The sequence below is a fragment of the Nanorana parkeri genome, unplaced genomic scaffold (genome assembly GCF_000935625.1).
Source record: "Nanorana parkeri isolate BGI_ZX_2015 unplaced genomic scaffold, ASM93562v1 scaffold214, whole genome shotgun sequence".
In the NCBI taxonomy this organism is placed as follows: Eukaryota; Metazoa; Chordata; class Amphibia; order Anura; family Dicroglossidae; genus Nanorana; species Nanorana parkeri.
The window spans coordinates 948,994-956,492 of record NW_017306482.1 but is presented as its reverse complement, the minus strand read 5'-3'; the positions used below and the strand labels follow the sequence as shown (position 1 = coordinate 956,492).

The window sequence follows — 7,499 nt, the reverse complement described above, 5'->3', positions numbered from 1 at the left end:
GGGGGGGGGGTTTGGTGGGTAGGAGGGCGCATTGAGGATCCTGGCCTTGGGGCAGCAGAGAGAGTGAATCCGGCCCTGTATATATGTTTATAAAAACAATATCACATTAAAACAGAGATGTACAAATCCCAGGAGCTCCGTGTGCTCCTTACAAGTGACAGCCGCCTCCTAACTTATGATTTTTTCTCTAGTCTAGTCTAGCTGGAAAAGTATCTGTACTTGTACCGAGTACGGTACTTGGTATCAGTGCATCCCTAGTTTATGGATAAAGTTATAGCATATAGCTCCCATGCCTTATCTTTAGATACCAAGCACATACTGTCAAATATACTTAAAAGACATTACAGGAGGGAACACTCAAAACTCTAAGGTGGGTGAACCTCAGGGAATATGGAAATCCCACTGCTGGAGACCCCAGAAGGTATAAGTAGCTAGTGAGTGACTCAGCCCACCAGGCACCAGAAGCCCACCAGCCTTCACATTTTTGATGTAGTGACACTTTAAATGAAACCTGTACTGACCAAAATATGGAAGCCGCCATTGATGACCTCGTTATTAAAATGCTAATTGCCTAGTTGGCTCTGGCTTCAATACATTGTGAAACAATGACCCAAAGAAAGCACATAAATCAGGAAAGTCATAGTAAAGTCACAGCTCTAATTAGTCTTTTTTGTTGGCTGCTGAAGCCAATGGATCATAATTAAAGCCAGCAAACATATAATTACAAATTTCTTTAAACAATTAAATGACAATACTTACCAAATAATTAGGACCGGAGTCTGGAAGGGAACATTATCTATAGCTGATGACTGAAGACCTGTGGAAAAGGAAACATTAGTAGAGATAATAAAATAGTTAAACAGTAAGGAAAAATGAACACAACACACAATTTTGGTAACACACAACTTTGGTAACACACAACTTTGGTGTTACAATAGCTAAGGGAGAGATAATCCATGCAATACAAACTGGAAATGAGGTTTACAAACCAATTGCTGGTTAGAAACTATGCTATTTTCACAAGCCACACACCAAGCTCCACCTGTGATATTCGGATAATGTACGTGTGACAAAACAAACAATAATGAGAAGAACGAAGTGACAGAATCAATAGTGTTAGTTGCATTTTCCAGGAAATATAATTTACTATCTGTACAGGAAAATAGAGATTATTTGTTTTTTTGAGGGGGTGGGGGGGATCTTGTGTCCATATATATTGTTATGGGAACAGGAAGTCCATGGCCATGTCAGGACACAACATTGATTTGGCAATCTAGCATTTGCCAGAAGGTCTAAGGTATGATTATACCAGAGTGTTTGTGGGCTGTTATGTGTCCTAGTTTGCTCCATTTAATCCCAATTTACTCCAAACATATAAGGGGCCTACTTGATGAATGTTCCTAATGTCCTCTGATCCTTCCATGATTTGTCTCTAGGCAGGTGGTGAGGTGGCCTCTGCTAATCGAGGGAGCACCACTATTGCACCACTAGACTAACAGTGAGGGAAGTGTGGCAACAACCTGGTGATCGCTAAGTCACTTCCTTGTTGTTTCATTGTACTAAACAAAAAGGTATCATGACTACTGTTCACTATAGATGCTATGGGGAGCCCAGCTCAGGATCAATGTGTCCTCCTCCATGGACTCCAGGTACCATCTTGGGAGAGCCTGTGACTAGATGGACACAGAGTTCTCTTGAGATTTCAGTGGCCATATTGGACACAGAAGGGCTAAAGCAGTGGTTCTCAACCTGTGTAACCTCAGCACCCACATTTGTCCTTGGTCATTAAGTTGCGACCCAAGCCACACTGCAATGGAACACACGGCATTGCAGTACCGGTGCGGGCGATTGGGCTGTGGGCGGAAGGTGCGTTTGGGGTATCATTCAAATGAATGACAATTCCATGGTACAGTGCGTTAATCTCACAGGACTGTTCGATTAACACACTGTACTTGTGTGAATTGGCCCTCAAAAACACTGACAGACCCACAAAACCACAGACACAAACTCACGCACACACCTTGTAAGATCCACCTAGTCTCCCTACCTTATGAGAACTGGAGTGGATCCTCAGCCTGGGGTCCAGCGTGGGCTGCTGTGCTGTGACGGAGCTCCATCCATATGTGCATTGCTTGTACAACACCCTTGCGCATCCTGTAGAGATGCCGGGAGCCAGAATGTGAAGTCACTCCTGTCCAGTTACCTCTATAGGACATGCGAGGAAACTGTAAGCATTTAGCCCACCCTAAATTAAGCTGACACTTGGTGCCGAGCAGCATATGAATAGCTGCTTGGTGTGAGAACTGACAGTGCTGCCCTAGGGTGAGGCTGAGAAGCCTCTTACCTAGCAAAGTGGAAGGCATGCAGCAACCAACTGAACACGGGGTCGCGACCCACTTTTGTGTCACGATTCACCAGTTGAGAACCAAGGGGCTAAAGTATGATTATATAGAACTCCTGCAACACATGTTGGCCCTTTGCTGCTGGAAAGTGTGCAGGTAGGAACAGATACCCATTTGTTAGAGACAGGTAGGCTTCAAAAGGAGAAGGTCGGAGCCCTGGGACCCAGGAAACAAGCTTGCTGTTTCCCTACAGGAAGGTGTGATCTCTGACCCCACATCGGTAGCACCGACCAGCTGAAGCAAGAACACGCTTTATGCAATCTCTTGAATGTAAACCATGCACGTTTGTCCTGCTTCGCTGTTGAATGTGACTTTGTGGAATTTTGGAAGGTGGAAATTGAAGAAGGGTGAAGGGGACAATGTTCCTGTAAAAAACAGTTTCTTTTGGATAAAACTCTATAAAAAAAAAGGGGACAGCTGTGTCACCTTCTCCCTTATTCCCTGCTGTACAGTAAGCACCAGGCACGTGTAAAAATGTGCGTACTGAGCCAAATGACTCAATATACACCATAAAGCATAGGCTTCAGCTTATAGGGTCCCACATTGGAATGACAGTGGATCTAATGCCATGCTGCATTTAATTTCAACATTAGTGCAGACACTAGTCCTGCCAATGTGTTTTTATGTTCTGAATAGAGTAAGTCAAAGGTTAGAACTTTCGTCAGGTTTTCATTGCTGCCTGTGACACCATCAGGGAGATTTACCCTAATTTTTATCGTTGTGATACCAAGGAAGGGTATGGGGGTTACCTGGGACAAGAAGCTACGGACAGCAATAGAAGCCTGACCAATGTTCTAACCTTTTCTCACTCTTCTAAAAAAGTGGGTTTTGTTGCTCTTTCTGTCCCAGTTAAAGAGATTTCCCATCAATTCCTGTCCCCCTGACCCCTTCCACTAGGAAAAACTACGCCAATGGGGGAACAGTGAGATTCTAACCCTACCTCATTCTTTACAAAAGAGAGAAAAATGTTGACCTGAGTTGGGCTTTAATATACATTGAACATCTTATGCCTTTATCTGTATTTGAATGTGAAGTCACAATTAGTTTGTTGTTTAGTAGGAATGCCCAATTCCAGATAATAGCTGGTGAATAGAAAAGCCTAGTGGAGGTGGTATGTGGGTAGTCAATGTGTCACGTCTGTCAATGGTGCCCAGGAGCTATCTCCCAATCTGTTACTTGTAAACTTACTAAGCATTTCCAGTGACACATCATTCAGTGGAAAAGCCCATTTACTCAGCCAGGAGGAAAAGTAGAATGATGCAATTCTATTTAAAATTAGATACTTATGGAAAGGGACCTGACATTGCTGCTAGGAGCAGGGGAGGTACAGCAGGGGTGGGGCTAGGCTCGGTTTCTTTTGGGTTAAAGAAAGTACAACATACAAAGGGATTATATTCATTAAAAATAATATGCAGAGCCATTCTCCCTGCAAATCTCTGTAAATGTTCGTTCTGTGCGGATAGAAACAAAAAAATTAATGTTCATAGCATATTTTCATGTGTATTGTAATGTAATATGTCATTATGGCCACTAGATGGGGCTGAGGAGCATAGGTATTTATTTCATATGCTCACCGGCTCTATCTAGTGGCCATAGTGTGGCATTACATTACATCTCATTCAACCTTAGATAAAATAAAAGATACAAATATAATATATACAAATGTTCGTTTTTGCCTCTATTCGCACAGAATGAATGTTTACAGAGGGGAATGGCTCTATTAATTGTTTATATTGCAGTGCGCTGCAATGATTGTTAGGTAGGCAAAAGGTAAATGTTGTTTTAAAGCTGAACACCAGTCACATATAAAAGACACAAATTAATGCAGCCCTGTAATTATTAATACTTCATTACATTTCCTTTTCTTTGTAAATTTAAGCATTGTTAGCACTTGAATTTGATTTGGTAACAGCCTCTTGAAGTCCCAGTGCAGAGCTGGAGAAAGAGGGGGAGGGCAACACAAGAAACCAGTCAGGTGTGTTGCAGTGCATGGACAGGGCAGGTGCTGGCACTAGGCAGCCGCCTAGGGTGCACTGCTGCCCAGGGAGCAGCCTAGACTGTTCATCCCCCCACGGTGCCCCCCATCAAATTACAAAAGCCAATAGGAGGCATGCTATTGCACCCGCCCACTGAGCAGAGGAGCGGAACTCAGAGACAACTTTCTTTCTCAGGTCCACTCCTCTGCTCAGTGGGTGGGGTTTCAATAGACAGTCTGCTATGGGCTATTTCAACTTAACATAGCCAATAGCGGTCTGGCTATTGCTCCTGGCTGCTTTCATTCACCTGTCGCCTGCAAAAGGCAGGAGAATGGAGCTGTGTTGGGGGGTGGGGTATTGGAGGTTGAGCCGCAGGAGGGGGGCTGGGGGGTGCAAGTAGCTGGTCTTGCCTAGGGTGCAAAATAGTCTAGCACCTGCGCTGTGCACGGAACATGCTGCTTGGAGGAGAATGCAGTCCCTGTACAGCAGAGTTGCTGAAGGAGGGGTGGAGCAGCACAAGGAACCGGTGAGGCGTGTTGCAGTGCACAGAACATCCTGATTGGAGGAGCAGGCAGACTGACAGAGAGATGAGATATTCAGAGTGCTGCTCCTCTTTTCACTTTCCAGTCACAAGGTGGGGATGAGGAGGAGATCTGTATGTGTAGGTGAAACTGCAGCAGAGAAAGATCAGTGTCCCTATTAGGCAAGACTGTGCTGTGTGGCAGAGCTTTGTAAACCTCAGGACTGGATTGACAGAAATGCAAATCGCAGGTAAAAGCCTCAGTACATGCATTTCATGTGTCTATTTAGCGGTTTGCCTGAAGTTCAGATTTAAAGGTCAGACAGCATTTGTTTTGGTTATTTGTGCAGCACCTTTTCGCATGTATATGCGAAAAGGGACTGCAAAGAACGCATTGAAAACAATGACGTGCTGTATGAGCTAACCAGGATGACGGCTGCGTGGTGTGAAAATGATATAGGAGTATGGACACCGGCACTCCAAATGCAAGTCAAATACGTCTATTGATGTACATGCAGCAATTTTACACTCGGGGTCTAGCAGGAACCCCTTCATCAGGCAGAACGTGTCATCCGTCGCCTACCATTGCACCCATCTAAATCTGTATGGAAAAGCGGTCAGTAGTGCGATGGGTACACGGACTGCAATGTGAAAATGATATAGTTCACCTGGATAAAATTGTAAATGAAAAACAATTTCCATCATCCCAAAACCGGCAAAACCTGTTAGAATCCGAGAAGCAAAGCATGTCACTGATCAAAGTCTTTCTCTTTAGGGATTGCATACACGGAACTCGTTGCATTAAGCCTTTGAACTTTACTTATTCCTTTGTAAATATTCTCCTGGTCTGTTCTGTGATTCCTAGCTGGCCAGAGGAGCGAGAAATTGCTGGTGAGGGACATTTTACTGCTTTTCCATCAGTAACAGCTCGCTCATCCGGCTGACGAGGTAGTAAAATGTACAACCAGGTGAGTAGTCACCCTGCTGTGCATGGCAATCTTGTTGCTGGTGAGATTTTGCCAACAACATGGTCGCTAGTGTGATTAATTTCCTAGTTGCACCCAGCGGCCCGCACCCGGGTGCCACGATTGGAGGGGTGACACCAAAATGTCTGACAGTCATTTTGGTGTCACCCCCTATTAAAAGTCAGGCACTCGGTCACGGCCCGAGAGCCCGACAATGTCAAGAGAGAGGAGGGGATTTGGCGGCATACCTCATCCCATCGGGTGAACGTCACCTCCTCTCTCTGTCGGTGTCCATCACCAAGATGGCCGCCGGCAGGCGTCAATAAGACGACCGCACATGCGCGATGACGTCATTGTGCATGCACGGGACAACGTCACGCACATGCATGATAACGACACGGCGGGGTGTCACCTGGTCTCCGCTCCCGGTGTCTCCCAGCCTCGGGACGCCCCTGGTTACACCTCATCAAGTGTTATGACCAAATTGGTAAGGTGGTGCTGGTAGTGACACCAACGGATATCACTGATCAGGATAGTCACTATGTCGCCTTGAGGAAGGGACCCTGTGTGACCCCTTAATGGTTTCTTGCACCAGGGCTCTGAGGTTTCTAGTTACGCCTCAGATTAGAGAGAGACAGTCCAAAAGTAAACAGCTGCTGCTTAGCTGTCTAGGAATGCTCTATAAGTCTCCTCTCTGATGGAGCATTAATTAGAGAGAGACAGTCCAAAAGTAAACAGCTGCTGATTAGCTGTCTTAATAACAATGGCCTGCGAAAACAATTTAATGGAAGAAGGACACTGTATTAAAGCACAATGCAACTACTATAGCTCTGCAGTTACATCCGTGACTAAAGGGAATTTATATTGTCACATAGGAAAACAACAGAATTTATCATTTAATGGTTGAACCTTTGTAATTTGGTCAGGTTGGTTCATCTAAGATGAGCTAGTACTGTCTGTGTACAGTATGTCTACCCCTTCCAAATTAGGAACGCTCACGAGTGCTCCTATTTGGGTAACAGCTGACCCAAAACACATCAGGCTCAAGTCACATAGCTTAACCCAAGGATAAGGATCATCATTTTGGACTCGGCTGGGAATAACAATCCATTTTTAAATTTAGGCTCCTTATCCTGGTGTGTCCTCTGCCGGCACCGAGCCTATTGTGAAGCACTTGGACCGTTTATGGCCAGTTTTATTTATATACATAGGAGGATTATCTCTGTGGCTTTCTAATTAATGAGCATTTCTTCTTCCATTGATCGTTTCCTTTGTTCACACCATTGTGGAGGATTTTCATCGATTATACGAGCCGGACACAAGTTTATCTCTCTAATTCACGAACGTTCCCATGGGAAGAATGAATATGGGACACAAGGTTTCCTCCGTCTGATGATTTCTTTTTTCTTTTAGAATCGTTAATGCAAAGTACTTTCTAAGCATCGTCAGGGGAAAAAAATGACGTCTTTGTAAACCTGGAGAGCGGAAATGGAATCTGGACAGGTAGTAACCATAACTACCCAGCGAAATCTACTGGCCTCTGAAAGTCACTCTGCCTGCTTTAGCCATGAACGTAGATTCTGCACATGAAAGTCATTGATGAATGCACTGCGTTAAAACTGAAGTGCAACGTACA

The 7,499-nt window shown here is 44.6% G+C and overlaps 1 protein-coding gene across 1 annotated transcript in view; it reads right to left on the bottom strand.

Moving 5' to 3' along the window:
- LOC108786495 (neuropeptide Y receptor type 1-like) overlaps positions 1-7,499 on the bottom strand; it is a 15,802-nt gene that overhangs the window by 5,347 nt on the left and 2,956 nt on the right. The window contains exon 2 of the mRNA XM_018555813.1: positions 760-817. The gene's annotated coding sequence lies outside the window, so the exon portion shown is untranslated. The remainder of the gene's footprint in view (positions 1-759; positions 818-7,499) is intronic.